Source organism: Narcine bancroftii, chromosome 4, assembly GCF_036971445.1.
Source record: "Narcine bancroftii isolate sNarBan1 chromosome 4, sNarBan1.hap1, whole genome shotgun sequence".
Taxonomy (NCBI): domain Eukaryota; kingdom Metazoa; phylum Chordata; class Chondrichthyes; order Torpediniformes; family Narcinidae; genus Narcine; species Narcine bancroftii.
This window is the reverse complement of record NC_091472.1, coordinates 103,587,899-103,607,076: the sequence shown is the minus strand read 5'-3', so window position 1 is coordinate 103,607,076 and position 19,178 is coordinate 103,587,899. Positions and strand designations below refer to the sequence as shown.

Here is a 19,178-nt window from a genome sequence, read left to right as displayed (position 1 = left end):
GTTTAAGTTAAAAAAAAATTTCCCCAGGGGAACACAACTTTGCATTTCCTTGTTCCATCGTTCAATACCAAGATTAGAGTCAGACTTCCAAGTCACCGCAATGCACTTCCTGGCCACTGCCAATGCGATGAACACAAATTGGATTTGAAATTTGAACAGCTTCATTTTGTAAGCCTTATGTCCGTTATATTTCCCAACAAGAAGAACTCTGGATCCTGAGGGAATCATTTGCCTATAAATTTTTCCAGGACTTGGCCAATATCAAAAGGGCCTCGCCTTGGTACATGACCAGGTTGCGTGCACAAATATCCCAGTTGCAACACCACACCTGAAGCATTGGTCCGGGAGTTCTGGTTTTGATCGGTTAATTTTCTGCGGCGTTATGTACAATTGGTGCAAAAGTTATACTGGACCATCCTGTGCCTTGCATTAATGTCCGTGGTCATGCTTTCCCAACACAAGTTGGATGAGCACCTCTCACCAATTGTAATGCCCAAGTCTGACTCCCATCTTTCTCTTGACCTACGAAGGCCTGGTTTGTGTCCCTCTGACTGGAACAGGTAAAATATATTGCTGAAGTAAATTTCTTGCCGATCCCCCTTCGAATCAGGGCCTCTATGTTACTTCCACATTCCCTCCAAACATTTCATATCCATGTGCCTATCTGTGTACTTTTAAATATTGTAATTGTATCCACCTCTATATACAATAAACCCACCACCCTCTGAAAATTTTGCTCCTTGGTTCCCCAAAAATCTTTTCCCATGCTAGTTTTAAACTCCATTACTGGGAGAAAGACCAACTATACTAGACTGTTCATCCCTTCAGCCTCCAGGGAGTAAAGTCAAATTCTGCCCAATTTTTCTTTCTGATTCAAGGTAACATCCTTGAGAATCTTTTCTGCACTGCCCTCATCTCAATTATATCAGGGTTTGATGTAGAGCATGGCAGCAGAATGATACACAAGACCCAGATGTAGCACAATCGACAATATGTACTCCTGAAAGAAGATGTCAAACTTCTATCTTCGACGGTTCAGCCGATGAAGACACATGATGTGATTACCTTCACCTCAAGGTTGGCATAAAAGTTGATAGGATGGTTAGAAGCCACATGGTGTGCTGGACTTCATTTGTCAAGGATTGAGTTTAAGAGCCACGCAGTAATGTTGCAGCTTTATAATACCCTGGTTAATCCACACGGAGTATTGTATTCAGTTCTGGTTGTGGAAGTTTTATCAGGATGTTGTCTGGATTGGAGAACATGTCACACGTAGCAAGGTTGACAGAGAGGGCTATTCTCTTCAGAGCAACAGAGAATAAGAGGTGAATTAGAGATGAACAAGATTATGAAATGTAGGGATAGTCAGAACCTTTTTCCCAGTGCAGCAATGGCCAACACCAGAGGTAGGGAAAAATTAGAATGATGTGGGGTAGACTTACAGCTCAACACAGTTGGAAGAAGGGCCTGTACTACTTAATGTTCTATCCACTTTCAGGGAATTGTGTCCCTGTCCGCCAAGGTTTTTGTTCTCCAGCACTTCCCAAAGCCCTGCTATTTACTGTACACGTCTTGGCCTGATTTAATTTCACACTTGTCCAAGTTCAATTCTACCACTAATCCTTTGCCTACCTCCCCAGTTGATCCAAGTTGTCACCATACACATTCTGTTTACTGCTCATTTTGGTTTCATCTGCAATATTAATTGTGCCATCTACATTCTCTTTCAAATTAACAAAATTCTGTAACTTTTAAAATAGCTGATAAAAGATGGGCCTGCCCACAAACTCCAGTCCTAAAAGGCCAGTTTTGATGGGATTAGATCGAACTTTCAAAGTTGATTGGGAGAGGCTGAATGCTGGTAAAAAGGGACTTCTGGCAAGTGAGAGGATTCTAAATGAAAGAAATGAGGAGAATTTAGGGACAGGTTGAAGGGCAAGGCGGGCAAGATTAGGGCACCATGAAGAACCAGAGATATTGGGACTCCAGTCAAAAAATAATGTAGATGCTTTGGAGAAGGTGAAGAGGAGATTTACCAGGATGTTGCCTAGATTGGAGAACATGTCATATGAAGCAAGCATGACTGAGCTTGTGCTTTTCTCTTTGCAGCAACGAAGGATGAGAGGCAACTTAATAGAGGTATAGAAGATCATCAAGGGCCTAGATTGGGTGGGCAGCCAGCACCTTTTTCCTGGAATACCAGAGAACATCTGTATAAGGTGAATGAAAGTTTAGGGGAAATATCAGAGGTAATAAAAAAAAAAATAGAGAGTGGTGGGTGCCTGGAATACATTGGTTAGGGGTTGGGGTTGGAAATGGAGGCTGGTTCAATAAGGACACTTAGATAGGCACATAGATAGAAGAGGGTTATGGTGTGACGTAGAAAAAATTAATTTGTTGTGGAGTAAGTTTACATAGGTTGGCACAACATTGTGGCTGAAGGGTCTGTACTATAATGTTCTACGAAAAGTAAGCAAATGTCATTTATAGATTATGTAGTCAGGCAAATCTTTTGAGTATAGAGGATGGAGGAATTCACAGAAATCATGAGGGTAGATTTACAAGCTGTCTCTGGCAGATAAAGGTAAAGAGAATCTCAAGAGATTCCACAAGTTACTTGGGACAAGAAGTAATGAGGGACAGAAAGGGCCCTAGATAAGGATAAATGTCATCTATGTGCGGAGCCACAGGAGATGGGCAAGATCCTAATTGCAGAAGCCCGACAGAGATACTTGAATTTATTTAAATATTTAGAACTACAGAACACTGCAGCACAGAAAACAGGCCACTCAACCCTTCTAGTCTGTGCTGCACATTTGGGTTAGGGTTAGGGTGCTCCCATTCCATAACCCTCCAGACCTCTCCCATCCATGTATTTGCCCAATGAACTCTTAAAATTTAAGATCAAGCCTGCATTCACCAGATCAGATGACAGCTCATTCCACACTCCCACCACCCTTAGTGAAGAACTTCCCCTAATGTCCCCTTTCAGCTTAAAACTATTACCTCTTGTATTTATCTCTCCAAATCCAAGTTGAAAAAACCTACTTGCATCCACTCTGTCTAAACCTCTGATAATCTTGTAAACCTCGATCAAATCTCCCCCACCCCCATGCTTCTTCACTCCAAGGAATAAAGTCCTAACCTGTTTAATCTTTCCCTGTAACATCCTAGTAAATCTTGCTAGACTCTTTCAATCTTCTTGATATCCTTCCTGTAGTTGGGTGACCAGAAATGCACACAATATTCCAAATTTGGCCTCACCAATGTCTTAAAATTAACTTCACTGTTATATCCCAACTCCTATACTCAATACTTTATTTTTAAAAAAAAAGCTTTGGTTACAAATCAAACAACCCTGTCCACCTGCGATGCCACCTTCAGGGAACAATGCATCTGCATTCCCAGATCTCTTTGCTCCTCCACACGCCTCAGTGCCCTACAAATTTACTGTGCGTGTCCTACCTTGGTTTGCCCTTCCAAAATTCAACACCTCACACTTTTCTGCATTAAATTCTGTCTGCCATTTTTTGGCCCATTCTCCCAGTTGGTCCAGATCCCTCTGCAAGTTTTGAAAATCTTTCTCACTGTCCACAACACCTCCTTTGTGTCATCAGCAAACGTGCTGATCCAATTTACCACATTATCATCCAGATCATTGATATAGGCAACAAACAATAATAGTCCCAACACAGATCCCTAAGGCACACCACAGGCCTCCAGTCTGAGAACCAACCATCCACTTCCATTCTGTTTTCTCCTATACAGCCAATTTCAAATCCATTTTACAACCTCTCCATAGATACCTAGTATCTTAACTTCTGAACTAACCTCCCATGTGGGACCTAGTCAAAGGCCTTACTAAAGACCATTAGACAATATCTACAGCCTTTCCTTCATCTACCTTCTTGGTAACCTCCTTTAAAACACTACAAGATTCATTATACATGACCTACCACACACAAAGCCATGCTGACTGTCTATAATCAGTCCTTGGCTGTCCAAATACCTTGATATCCTATATCTCAGAACTTCTTCCAATAATTTACCTATAACTGACTTCAGGCTCACCAGTTTATAATTATCTGGTTTATTTTGGAGCCTTTTATTAAAAGAGAGCAACATGAGCTACTCTCCAATCCTCTGGCACCTCACCCATGGCCAAGGACATTTTGAATATATCTGCCAGAACCCATGCAATTTCTACGTTGGTCTTCCTCAAGGTCTGAGGGAATATCACAACCTGGGGTAATTTATCCACCTTTATTCACTGTAAGGCTGCAAACACCTCCTCCTCCTCCTCCTTATCTCCATATGTTCCATGCCACTTCTGTTTGTTTCCCTTCCTTCCTTATGCACTGCCAGTTTCTAAGTAAATACTAATGCAAAAAAAAAAACTGTAAGATCTCTCCCATAAGTGTGGCTCCACACATAATTGACCACTCTGATCTTCCAGGGGACCAATTTTACTATCCTTTTACTCTTAACATATTTGTAGAAACCCTTCAGGTTTACCTTCACATTATCTGCTAGAGCCACCTCACATCTTTATGCTTTTCTGATTTCCTTCTTGAGTATTTTCTTGCATTTTCTATACTATTCCAGTACTCTGTACCTCATTAGCTCCTTGTTGCTTATACCTGCTATTCACTGCCCTCTTCTTCTTAACCAGATCACTAATATCCCTTGAAAATCAGGGTTCCCTATACTAGTTAACTTCGCCTTTAATCTTGACAGGAACATGCAAACTGCACTCTTAAATTTTCACTTTGAAGTTACTTACTTAACACACCCTTTCCAGAAAACAACTTATCCAAATCTACTCTTCCTAGATCCATTCTCATTTCCTCAAAATTTGCCTTCCTCCAATTTAGAATCCCAACATGAGGGCCAGACTTATCCTTTTCCATAATTAACAAAGCTAATAACTCAAAGTGTTCTCCTACACATACCTCGGTCATCTGACTTGCCTTGTTCCCTAATAGGAGATCAAGTACTGTATCCTCTCATTGGTACCTCTATATATTGATTTAGAAAACTTAACTGAACACATTTTACAAACTTCAAGCCACCCAGCCTTTTCACATTATGGGTGTACCAGTCAATATATGTAAAGTTACAATTTACTATCACAACTTTCTGCATCTTACCATCTCTCTACAGATTTGTATTATAGACAACCTATGATATAATACAACCTTATCAGTGTGGTCACACACCTTTCCTGTTCCTCAGCTCCACCCATTATGGCTCTGTAGACAAGCACTCTAGGCTGTCCTGTCTAAGCATAGCTGTGATATTTTCCCTGGCGAGCAATGCCACTCCTTCCCCTCTATCACTTCTGAAGCAATGGAACCCTAGAACATTAAGCTGCCAGTCCTGCCCTCCTCACTAATAAAGGTATGAGCAGTGTGTCAGAAGACTGCAGGGTGTTTTTTTTTTTTTTAAATTTTTTTAATTTTTTATTTTTCACACCATAAATCACATTAGCCATGATATACACTATTTCTTTTTCACACATATACAGTGACTTTTTCTCCCCCCCCCTCCTCCCAAGCCACCCCCCACCCCCCCCTCATCCATTTTAGGTATACAATCTAGGTTGCATTAAGCCAGTCAGACAATGTTGTCATTCAACAAAAATACACCAGAAATTCTACTGAGTCCATTCTTTTCTTTCCTTCTCCTTCCATCAACTTAGGTAATGTTTGTCCCCGGTAGGTTTTCGCTATTGTATTTAATGTAAGGCTCCCATACTTGTTCGAATATTTCAATATTATTTCTTAACCTATATGTTATTTTTTCTAATGGAATACATTTATTCATTTAAATTTAGTAGTTTCTTCCTTTTAATTTGGTTATGTATTCCATTAATATTTAAAGTCATATAGTTCAGCGTAGCCCTTTTATATTTTGTTTATCTTCTCTTTCCGTTTTTCCATCATTACCTTTCCTCCTTTTCCATTTCTGTTTTCTTATTTTCAACTCTTTATAAGACAACATTCCTACAACATCCAACATTTTCCTTATTCTCCTATTTCTATCTTCTTTATCCCCAATCTCCCCTTCCCCTCCTGAGTTGTCCTTTATCCCTTGTCGGACAACCACATCTCCCCTCTCCATTTGGATTTGCAAATCCACTCGCAAGCGTCAACTGATTTTGCAGTGACCGCTATTTCCCCCCACCCCGCCCCCCCCAGAAAAGATTTCACTTTTCATATGTCACAAAGGTCACTCTTAATTCCCTCATTATTCTCTCTATTCCATTACCTTCCCTTATTAATTCTTGTCTATACTATCTATATTTTCCTCTAAGTACAGATACATTCACGTATGCACATTGTCTCTATTCACTCTTATACCTCTTTACCCGCATACATATCAATCGTGATCATTTTTACTCTCATTACCCGTCTTCATCCCTCAAGACTGCAGGGTGTTTAATGTTGCGCACTTAAAGGCTGCAAGGACAAGCCAGGCTACTACATGCTGGCAAGTTTAACCTCAGTCACTGGTAGATTATTGGAGAGAATTCTGAGGCACAGGACCTCCATGAAATGCAAAGATAGGGACTGATTACTGATAGCACACATTTGTGCATGGGAATTTGTGTCTAAAATGGAATACAGGAGCAGGGATGTATAAGAAGGTGGTTAGACCACAATTGAAGTATTGTGTGAAAAACCAGGTGCCCAATTATAGGAAATATACAGCTGAAAGAGGTCCACAAAATATTCTCAAGAATGTTATGAGACTGGTGAATTTAACTCAAGGAGAAGTTGGATAGGTTGGGGCTTTTGTCCCTTCGGTGGGTATTTTAACTCTTTTTTTCCATTCGAGTTGCACATTAAATGCAAACTGCATAAAGGACCCCAGAATCCAAGTCCTGCTCAATACAGCGGTCTCACTTAGGGAACAAGACCAGAGTGCCTCAGTGGTCTCAGAGAGCCAGTTCTTGCCATACTGCTTGCTTCAACCCACCCTCTCCTGTCTCTCTTTGTAGCCAGAATGCTCCATCCTAGTTGAAGCTCCTCAGCTCCCTCTCCCATGCAATTACATTATTTTTATGGAGGGACTTCCAGGACTGCACAAAGCTATACCGGGGACCTGTAGGAACCAAAGCACCTTTCACATTTGCAAGTGGTCCCAGGAATTAATGGCCAATCGGCCTAAAAAGAATCGAATGTGAAAGGAAAATCTTCTCAACACTGGCGTGAGATGGGGATTGACAGCCTTGACCCCTAGTACAATCCCCAACATCTGCAGATGCCGGCATTGCAATCAGACAAGTGTAGAATTGGCAATTGCATTCTAGGATAGAAATGACCCAAGATTTTGTGAGTGCAGGAATGTGAAGGAAGAAAAGATTAAGATGAAGATAAACTTTGCTGTGGGAAAGTCACAATGACAGAGAAAATAAATGGCAATAAAAAGCAAAAGCAGACAACTTTTTAAACAGCTTGGGAAAGTTGGTAGCACTAGAGCGCACAACTTATAAAAGACTGTGGGTAAAACTATGGCAGATCTGCCTTCCCAGTATGCCCTGCAGCAGAGAAACCCCTCCATAAGTGCTCCACGCATGCAGCTGTGAATACAACCCTTTCTCTGCTACACAGCATTCTGGGAGGGCTGGTCCACCATTACTTCCCCCCACCCCCCCATGTTCTTTATAAATTGTGCTATCAATCCGCTATTGCAATTTATTACAAGCACTTTCCCCCCCCACAGTCCCTTATAAAGGTTTATATAGGTCAGCACAACAGGGCTGAATGGGTCATACTGTGCTGCACATAAAGCATAATTATGTTATAATTAGGCATGTTTAATTTTGTTCAAAGATCGTAATACATTGATCAGGATTTAGTGCAGGTTCACCGATGCATCATAACATCACTGGTAGAAGGTAGAACAGTCCTAACCCTCAGGATAGCTCCTTGCAAGTATGAAAGTGTACAGTGTCCCAGTTAAGAGTTGTCAAGTGTGAACAACAAAAACACCATTCCTATCCCAGGACACTGAACGGCCAACTTATTGGGATGCAAATATGAAAGGAGCTAAAGTATCTGCCACTGTGAGCACTGCAGTCCTGATTACCTTTCATCACTTTCAGGTGCATTCTCTGCCAAAATTGCACCTGCAGATGCAAACCTGTGGAATGGTCGTTCAGGTGGCAGCCCTGAAAGTGCTGCACTGTCCACCTGAAAGGGACAGTTGCAGGAGAGGCGCCTCGGAGCACACTCCGGCTCCTGTCCCGCACCTAGGGGGAGGGGCAGCGGGAAGGGGGCTGTCAGGTGGCTAGGAGTTGGGTGGCCTGCTGATTGTCATTAACCTGCCCCTTAGCAGCTGCTTTCAGGCAGCTGCATTTCAGTGCCTAGGGGGACTTCAGTGCTCCGGCTACTATCTCGCTCGGAAGAGGGTTAAGAAAGTGCGCCTCGGAGCCGCCTCCTGCTCTTTCAGGTGGGTACCCCAAGAGCTGCATAGGGGTAGAATAAGAGGCTTTACATCGGGATATTCTGGCCACTTGAAAGAGCCTTTTGATTTCTGAATCACTGGCCTTTTATCATATTAGCTAATGAAATCTATTGCTAATTGGTCATTAACACAAAAGCTAAGAATTGAATTATTAGTTGATTACCAATTTGTCAGATGGCATAGTTGTGTAGAACTGGATTCAAACAGCAGGAAACATTGAATCGGAGATTAAAGCAAGGGGTTTACAGGTACTGAAGAACTAGAACAAAACACAAGTGTTGGAAGAATTCAGCAGGTCAGGCAGCATTGATCGAGAGTAGCAGACAGTCGACATTTCAGGTTTCAGGAGTAGTCTCGCCCTAAAATGTATCATTAGTTAAATCAAATAGATGTTAAGAAATTCAGAGTTAATTCTATGGTGCCTGTAAAGAATATGAACCATCTTCTTCTTTGGCTTGGCTTCGCGGACGAAGATTTATGGAGGGGGTAAAAAGTCCACGTCAGCTGCAGGCTCGTTTGTGGCTGACAAGTCCGATGCGGGACAGGCAGACACGGTTGCAGCGGTTGCAGGGGAAAATTGGTGGGTTGGGGTTGGGTGTTGGGTTTTTCCTCCTTTGCCTTTTGTCAGTGAGGTGAACCATATTACCATATGTATTCTCCAATTGAGGAGAAAAGCAAGTTAATCTGATACTACAGAAGCTGCTTCGTGTATTGAACATTTAGTGTTACATCCCCCCCCCCCCCCAACTTGTACAGCATTAGCGGCCCTCTTATCGGAAAATGTTACAAGTATTAATTACTATGAGCATACCACAATAGTCCAAGAATGCCCACAAGCAGGCCTCGCTGGGCTTGTATGGTATCAGTCAATCTATTGAACACAGCAGGACTGAGCCTTTCAAACAGCTCATGTTTGCCATCATTAGTTTCCACATTTTCTTACACTGTTCAGTCCATTGTGTCAGTGTAAACATCACCTTACAAAACAAGCCAGCTAGCTTGTTAATTGTATTTCCTAACATTTAGTTTAAGATCTTGGTCAGGGGTCAGTTGGGCAATGAATTCTGCAGTCTATAACCCAGACAACCGAAGCCACAACTATAGGTGGAACAAAAGGGTGCGAGGAGTTTGAGAGGTTGCACGCTGGAACATGGCGTTCAAGAGATCACAGAAGGAATTCATCATGCAAATCCTTAGTCTGCATGAAAACTCCTCCATAAGTGGGAGGGGTCGATTTTCAATAGAAGGATCAGTTTCTAATGGCAACAGTGCCCATTCTCAATAGCAGTAACTAGTTTTGTAAATACATCAACATTACACTTCAAAAAGTCACCACAAACAAGCAAGGCAGAAGCAAAGGTGCAGATTCTAAATTTCTAGCCATTATTATATATTAGATGCTACTGAAAGCATTGGAATATTTGGGAAACAAGGCCCATTGTGTGCTGGATAGAAACAACCTACTTCACCCCAAACCACCCTTCAGCACTAGATCTAGACTTCTCCAGGCCATTGCTCTAAAAATACACATTCCAATTCTATTCAGTGTAGAAGGGCTTCCTGCTCTCTTGCCCTGCAAGGTAAATGGGTCTGAAATCCTCACCTTACAGCTTTGTCATCATCCCTCTCCCACCAAATCGGAACCAAAAGGGTCCACTGAGGGAAACAGGCCATTTAGTTTTGATGCACCCTTTAATGTTCTCGTGCTCCAAAAAGGCCATCTACCACCTTTAAGTACTCCTTTACTCATCAGAGCACCTATGGCATAGGGATTACTTAGGGTAGTATATGAGTGGAAAGGTTTGAAAACCACTGATCTCAACTCTCCTCATACCTTATGATTGCCAAGACTCAAGAGATCTTTGTGAATTGCCCCTGCTCCAGCCCTGCTGCAGTGTCCAGTGACCAGGGCAGCAGGCACCAAGTTCTCAGTCCCAATTGGTGTGGTATACAGTTTAGTATTGTCTAATACTAAAGTACAGGAAATAATCCAATTTACCTTCATTTCCTATTGACCTGCCTTTAGTATCAGTGAACACCGAGGTCTCTCCTTCTTCACTACTGAACATCTCTCACTTCATTGATAATATCCATCAACCACTACCCCTGCCTTCCTGCCAATGTGACAGCTGTGAATTAAGTTTACTGCTCTCTTTTAGTCTCCTACTATTAACAGATTACCATGTGGAACCTCGTCATAAGCCTTTAAACTCCATAGAGCTCACTGCCTCACTCTCCCTTTCAACTATTTAACTCGGCAAATCCAGGACTAATTCTTAACAGAGGTATATCATCCTTCGGAATGGATTCAAAATCTGCCTCACATCAAAATTCTTGAACCTTCCTCCATTTTTCTTAAAATGGAATGACACAGTATATTAACAGTTCTCACAGGAATTACTTCTGCAACCAGGGAAGACTAAAATGCAGTCCAAGGCTCCATTTCCATTATTTGTTCAAATAATGACTTTATTTTTTAAGTTGTATGTTATTTTTTCCAATGGAATACATTTATTCATTTCTATGTACCATTGCTGTTCTCTCAGGCTCTCTTTTGATTTCCAGGTTGACATTATACATTTTTTTGCTACAGCTAAGGCTATCATAATAAATCTCTTTTTGCACTTCATCCAGTTTGAGGCCTAATTCTTTACTTCTTGTATTACTTAGAAGAAAGATCTCTGGATCTTTTGGTATGTTGCTTTTTGTGATTTTATTTAATACCCGCTTTAGATCTTACTAAAACTTTTTCACTTCCTCACATGCCCAAATTGCATGTACTGTTGTTCCTGTTTCCTTCTTACAGCAAAAACATCTATCTGATAATGTTGGGTCCCATTTATTTAACTTTTGGGGCATGATATATAGCCTGTGTAACCAATTATATATCGTGCGTAACCTCGTGTTTATTATATTTCTCATAGTTCCAGAGCATAACTTTTCCCATATTTAATTTTTTATCTTTATGTTTAATTCTTTTTCCCCCACTTTTGTTTGGGTTTATAGCTTATTTCATCATTTTCCTTCTCTTGCAGCTTGATTTACCTGTTTGTTATAAATCTTTCTATTATCGTTGTTTCTGTAATCATATATTCAAAGCTGCTTCCTTCTGGTAATCTCAGTCTGCTTCCCAATTTGTCCTTTTAAGTAGGTTTTCAGTTGGTGGTATGCAAACATTCTACCATGAGTTATTCCATATTTGTACTTCATTTGTTCAAATGATAATAAATTATTTCCCAAAAAACAATTTTCTATTCTTTTAATTCCTTTTCCCTCCCATTCTCTAAAGGAAAGGTTATCTATTGTGAAAGGGATTAGTTGATTTTACGACAATAATAATTCTGGTAGTTGGTAATTTGTATTTTTCCTTTCTATATGAATCTTCTTCCATATGTTGAGTAAATGATGCAGTACTGGTGAACTTCTATATTGCACCAGTTTTTCATCCCACTTATAAAGTATATGGTCTGGTACCTTCTCCCCTATTTTATCTAGCTCTATCTTAGTCCAATCTGGTTTTTTTCTCTTGTTTAATAAAAATCTGATAAATACCTTAATTGTGCTGCTCTATAATAATTTTTAACATTTGGTAGCTGCAAACCACCTTGTTTGTACCATTCTGTTAACTTATCTAGCACTATCCTCAGTTTCTCCCCTTTCCACAAGAATTTCCTTATTATTTTCTTTAATTCATTGAAGAATTTCTCTGTTAAGGGAATTTGTACCGATTGAAATAGGTATTGTATCCTTGGGAAGACATTCATTTTAATGCAATTTACCCTCCCCATCAATGTTAGTGGTAAATCTTTCCAATGTTCTAAGTCATCCTGTAATTTCTTCATTAATGGCTGATAATTTAATTTGTATAGGTGGCCTAAATTATTACCTAATCTAATACCTAGGTATCGGATTGCTTGTGTTTGCCATTTAAATGGTGATTCTTTTCTAAACTCTGTGTAATCCGCATTATTCATTGGCATTGCTTCACTTTCATTTGCGTTGATCTTGTACCCCGATATTTCTCCATATTCCTTCAATTTCTTGTGTAGTTCTTTTATTGATATTTCTAGTTGTTAAGTATACTATGTCATCTGCAAATAAACTGATTTTATATTCCTTCCTTTATTTTTAATCCCTTTTATTTATTTTCTGTCCTTATCAGTTCTGCCAGTGGTTCTATTGCTAAAGCGAACAGTGAGGGAGATAGTGGACATCTCTGCCTAGTTGACCTACTTAATTTAAATTGGTTTGATACATATCCATTTACTGTCACCTTTGCCAATGATCCCTTATATAATGCTTTAATCCAATTAATATATTTTTCTGGTAGGTTGAACCTCTGTAATACTTTAAATAAATAGTTCCATTCTACCCTGTCAAAGGCTTTCTTTGCATCTAAAGCAACAGATACGGTTGGCATCTTATTTCCTTGTACTGCATGGATTAAGTTGATGAACTTACAGACATTGTCCGTTGTTCGTCTTTTCTTAAGAAATCCAGTTTGATCTAGTTTTACTATTTTTGGTACACAGTCGGCCAATCTGTTTGCTAATAGTTTTGCTAATATCTTATAATCTGAATTAAGTAGAGATATTGGTCTATATGATGCTGGTGTTAATGAATCTTTCCCAGTCTTTGGTATTATAACCATAACCATATAACAGTTTACAGCACAGAAACAGGCCATGTCAGCCCTTCAAGTCTGTACCGGTTCACTTGAACAACTCCACTAGCTCCTCCACAAACTCTTGAGGAAGTAGAGGCTTTCTTCCATGTCTCACATCACAGGTAAACTGTAATTATTGTTTTTTTTACATGAATTTGGCAAGTTTTGAGTTTTTTTCTATCTGGGAGGAATTAATAACTCTTTAAATGTTTTATAGAATTCTATTGGGAGTCAATCCTCTCCAGGTGTTTTATTGTTCAGTAGCTTTTTTTTAAAAAAAATATCCTGTATTTCCTCTATTTCAAATGGTTTTAACAATTTGTTTTGCTCCTCTTCTTGCAATTTTGGCAGTTCAATTTTAACTAAAAACTCTTCTATTTTGTCTTCTTTCCCTTCATTCTCAGTTTGGTATAATCGCTCATAGAATTCCTTAAAGTGTTCATTGATCTCTGTTGGGTTATATGTAATTTGTCCTTTTTCCTTGATGCCAATACAGTTCTTTTCGCTTGTTCTGTTTTAAGTTGCCAGGCTAGTATTTTGTACATTTTTTCCTCCTAGCTCATAATACTTCTGCTTTATTTTCATTATGTCCTTCTCCACCTTATAAGTTTGTAATGTTTTGTATTTTATTTTGTCTGCCAATTTTCTTCTTTTTGTTGCATCTTCCCTTGTTGCTAGTTCTTTTTCTGTACTTACGATTTCCCTTTCCAACTGTTCTATTTCCCGATTGTAGTCCTTTTTCATCTTAATTACATAACTTATTATCTGCCCTCTAATGAAGGCTTTCATTGCATCCCATAATATAAATTTGTCTTTCACTGATTCCGTATTTATTTCAAAGAACATTTTAATTTGGCGATCAATAAACTCTCTAAATTCCTGTCTTTTAAGTAGCATGGAGTTTAATCTCCATCTATATGTTCTTGGTGGGATGTCCTCCAGTTCTATTGCTAATAACAGGGGTGAATGATCACATAACAATCTAGCTTTATATTCAGTTTTCCTAACTCTCCCTTGAATATGGGCTGACAACAGGAACAGGTCAATCCTCGAGTATGTTTTATGTCTACTCGAATAATATGAGTATTTCTTCTCCTTTGGGTGTCGTCTCCTCCATATATCCAAAAGTTGCATTTCCTGCATTGATTTAACCATACATTTGGCTACTTTGTTCTTTCTGCTAGTCTTTTGTCCAGTTTTATCCATCTTTGAATCCAAATGAAGGTTAAAATCCCCTCCCATCAATATTTCCCCTGTGTATCTACAATCTTAAAAAAAATATCCTGCATAAACTTTTGATCCTCTTCATTACGTGCATATACATTGACCAAATTCCAGAATTCTGAATACATCTGACACTTTATCATTACATACCTCCCTGCTGGATCTATTTTTCCTCCTCTATTTTGATTGGTACATTTTTATTGATTAATATAGCTACACCTCTGGCTTTTGAGTTATATGATGCTGCCGTTACGTGCCCTACCCAGTCTCTCCTTAATTTATTATGTTCCACTTCAGTTAGATGCATTTCCTGCACAAATGCTATAGCCTCTTCCTTTTGATTTGGTCATGTTTATTTATTTACATTAATATTTATATTCATATAGTTCAACGTGGCCATCTCGTACTCTGTTTACACCTCATTTCCACTTCCTCACCACCACCTTTCCCCTTTTCCCCATTTTCATCTCTCAGTTTTTCATTTTTGAACTCAATGTATGACAACACTTCTAAAACATAAAATACTTCAACAACTCCCACGTCTAAAATTCCCTTAACCCCAAGTGTTCCCCCCCCCCTCCGAGTTGCCCCTTGTCCCTTGCCAGGCAACCACAACTCCCCTCTCCATTCGGATTGCGAACCCACTCGCATGTGTCAACTGATTTCGCAGTGACTGTTATTCTCTCCCACCCAACCCCCTCCAGAAAAGACTTTTATCTTCACATTAAAACAAAGCTCCCCCTCTTTTCTTCTTTTTTTTTTAACCCCTCCTTTTTCTCCCCTTCTCCCTTACTTCCATTTTCTTTCCCTTCTTTAGTTCTTACTTGTACATTATTTTTACATCTTTATATGTAGTTTGTCATCGTTCTTGTTACATCTCTTCATCTCTCTTTCTGTCCTGCAGGTGATCTGCAAATTCTTGTGCTTTCTCCGGGATCTAAGAACAGTCTGTTTTGCTGCCCCGGGATAACTATTTTAAGCTCTGTTGGATATCTTAACATAAATTTATAGCCTTTTTTCCATAGGATCGATTTTGCTGTGTTAAACTCCTTCCTCTTCTTTAAGAGTTCAAAACTTGTGTCTGGGTAAAAAAATAAAAAAATAAAAAAATTTTTGACCCTTGTATTCCAATGGTTTTTTGTCTTCTCTAATTTTATTCCTTGCCCTCTCCAATATATTTTCTCTTGTCGTGTATCTCATAAATTCTACTAAAACGAATTTGTTGTGACTGTAGTTTCGGGGCTAGTGTTCTGTGTGCCCTTTCTATTTCCATTCCTTCCTTTATTTCTGGCATTCCCAGGACTTTTGGGATTCATTCTTTTTTAAATGCTTTCATATTTTTGCCTTCTTCATCTTCCTTTAGGCCCACTATCTTTGTTGTTTCCCCAACTCTAGTTTTCCATTATATCCATCTTCTGAGCTAACAACTCTTGTGACTAACTTTTTTGTCACTGTCTTCCAATTTTCTTCTTAAGTCATTCACTTCCATTTCTACAGCAGATTCTCTTTCTTCCACATTTTCTAATCTCTTCCCTATTTCTGTCATGGCCAGCTCTATTCTATTCACTTCTTCTGTACTTTTCATTCTTCTTTTCATTTCAGTAAATTCTAATGTCAACCATTCTTTTAATGCTTTCATTTGTTCTTGAAATTTTAAAAAATCTATATACTGTCATCCATTTTACCTTCTATTCTTCTGTGCAGAGCTTGGTCTTCTTCCTCTCTGTGTCTGCTCTTGGGTTTGTATCTTCTACTTCTCCTCCTTGTATCTGTGTCTCTTCTGACTTTCTTGTTGAGCTGCTTGCCCCAGGTTGTTGGATTTTTTTTTGCATAGCTTCTAGTTGTTGGTCCTCTTCTTCTGGGCTACTTAACTGTTGTCTGATAATGGCTGTTGGGCATCTCTCAGCTAGTCGCGCTGTGTAAGTTCGCTCCACAGCTGGGCCCCCTCCCTTTGGTGTTTTCCTTTTCCTTGGCGTGCACAGTTGCTCACTTCTGTTTGGCTCATTGAGCCATTTTTGCAGTCCCGCAGTTGGGTGGTCGCGACCCTGCAGGGTCTCCACTAACCTCGGGGAGCGGGCTCCTCTGTCCACGGCGAGTCCCTGCCTCTTCATGCAGGTAAGGCCTTCTCCTTTCTCTTCCGGCATCTTTCCTTTTTTTCCCCCCCGTTGTTTTTGGTTTTTCCTTCTTGGGTGCCATTTTCTTTCTTTTCTCCACACCTTTATCTTTTATTTGTTGTGTTTTGTGTTTCTTGAGCTTTGCGTTTTCTTCACTTTATTTCTTCTTTTCTGGAGAGGGCTGATATTCTCCTACCGGCCACTACTCCATCATGTGACTTCTTTCCACATTGCACAAGGTTGATGACAATAACTTATTTTCATTAACAGCCAGTAGTGAACTTTGAGAGGCTGGTTACGGAGAGAATAATCTTCAGCCTCAGAAATAACCTGAACCCACTCAGTTGGTCTGTGTTCACAATAGGTTAACAGCAGACTCTGAATTTGCTGGCCACTCAATGTTAGATCACCTAAGCCAGCCATTATCAACAGGGACCACAGCACATTTAAGTAAAAACCTTTTCTTTTTTCACCTCATGCAACATAACTATTTTTAATTTTTTTATTTATTTTTATTTTTTATTTTTTTTATATAAAGGTAGTCAGAATATGGGAAGTATAGAAGAAAGCCAAACTTGGCTGCTTCACAGGGAAGGGGTCCATAAATTTTGTGCATAATCCTGAGGCCATAGCTTAAAAAACCTTGAAAATGGCTAACCTATACCACAGGAACATCTATGTATGGTTCTTGTTCATTGATAAAAGCTTGGCACTCTTAATAGCAAAACATCAAAGGAAGGGATCTGACAATGTCCATCCCTATGCAACTGGATCCTGGACTGCCTCATTGGCAAACCCCAGTCAGTGCCAATCGGCAACATCACCTCCTGCTCACTGACAACCAATGTTGTATGCTTAGTCCCCTGTTCTACTCCCTTTTCACCCTTGACTCTATAGCCAAGTTCAGCTCCAACTCAATCTATAAATTCACTGACATCACCACTGCTGTTGGCCGAATAATTGGAAATGAGGAGTCTGAATACAGGATGAAAAAACCCAAGAACCTGGCTGGGTGGAGCCAGAACAACAATCTTACTCTCAATATTGGCAAGACCAAGGAACTTATTGCTGATTTTGGGAAGGTGAGGACAAGAGACCATGCATCTCTCTGCATTGAAGAGAGTTTTCCCCTCAAGCCCCTGGGAATCCACATCTCTGGGGACCTCTCCTGACATATCAGCATCTCTACTTTCCAAGAGGTTTTGGATTTGGCACATTATCAAAGGCTCCATCAAACATTTACTGGTGAACTGTGAAAACTATGCTGACTGGTTGCATCAAAACCTGGTTTGGGAATTCATACCTAGGAACTTGATCTACAAATTTGCTGACAACACACTGTTGTTGGCTAAATAACTGGAAATGAATAGTCAGAATACAGGATGGACAGCATACATCTTAGTGCCAGAGCAATCTTGTTCTCAACTTCACCACCAAGGAAGATGGGGTTGATTTTTGGAAAAACACTCGATAGTGCCTGTACAAGTCAAGGCCAGAAAGGGGAATGCCACAGAAGATACTTGTGCATTTCTTGACCCAGGTAACACTGCATCATTTTGCACAGGAGAGGTGGATGAATAAGCTTATTCTTCAGGGAAGAAGGTCAAGTATTCTATTGAGAACTATAGGTCAAAGGAAGTTCGTTGAAACCAGCATTGTTTCAAGCCAAGAGATCACTGGACTGGACAGCAGTGATTTTTGTCATCTCCCAGGCATTTACACTCCTAAGACTATGCCTGTGCACAAAGGAAACATTCCACATCAAAATGCTGTGGGTGGGGCACGACTGCAGCACTCCACTGGCTGAATGTTTGCTCCCATCTTCAAGGATTTGGGTGTTGCTTCAGAGAACATTTACTTTTACAATTTAAAATTTTATTTACAATTTTATTTATTCTTATTCATTCTATTTATCCATCTGTCAATTTATTTCCTCAATTTTGTTGCTGGTTGTTTGAATCTGGACAACAGGGATTTTACTGTATTACATCTACTATAGCTAGATTCACTACTCCTTGGCCAAATATACACCACTGTCAGTAGCTTCAGCTTACTTTGCCCATGCCCACCAAGTTGACATACTGGGCTAGTCCCATTTGTCAGTGCTTGGTCCATATCCTTCTAAACCCTTTCTGTCATGCCTCATTTTATTCAATCTATCTATCTATCTATTCCAGTTGCTTGAATTCCAGATACCAAGGATTTTACTGTAGTTACAACACATCCCCAAATTTTGTGGAAAAAACCCTCTCACACCAGAAGTCCAATTCTCCATATACTTTCCCAATCGCGTTGTACTTATCTTCTGGCATTCCAGTTGTATACAAGCACATTCAAAGATCGTTTTGGATATCAATACCATTCAAACTCACATTTAAACAAATATTTAAACTTTTCTGTTACACATACCAAATTAAATGAGCACACATTTTCCTCCCATACATCACGTCCTTACTCACTCACAGTTTGTCAAGTCACCTCTAATTCCCTTCACCAAGTATACTCATCCCCACTGCTCAGCAAATTTGGAAACAGTACTCAAGTATGGGTTGACTTGCCTGGAGAGCACAGTAGAAAACCTTGCCTATCTCAGTACACACAAAGGCAAACAATACAATCTAATATTTTGCTCCACCAGCCAAATTGTTGATGAATTACAAGCAGCTGGGGTCCCAGCATCATTGAAAGCATGCCAACCCAAG

The 19,178-nt window shown here is 39.8% G+C and overlaps 1 protein-coding gene across 2 annotated transcripts in view; it reads right to left on the bottom strand.

Annotated features, from left to right (window-relative positions):
* akap12b (A kinase (PRKA) anchor protein 12b) overlaps positions 1–19,178 on the bottom strand; it is a 189,515-nt gene that overhangs the window by 15,384 nt on the left and 154,953 nt on the right. The gene's annotated exons all lie outside the window — the stretch shown is intronic.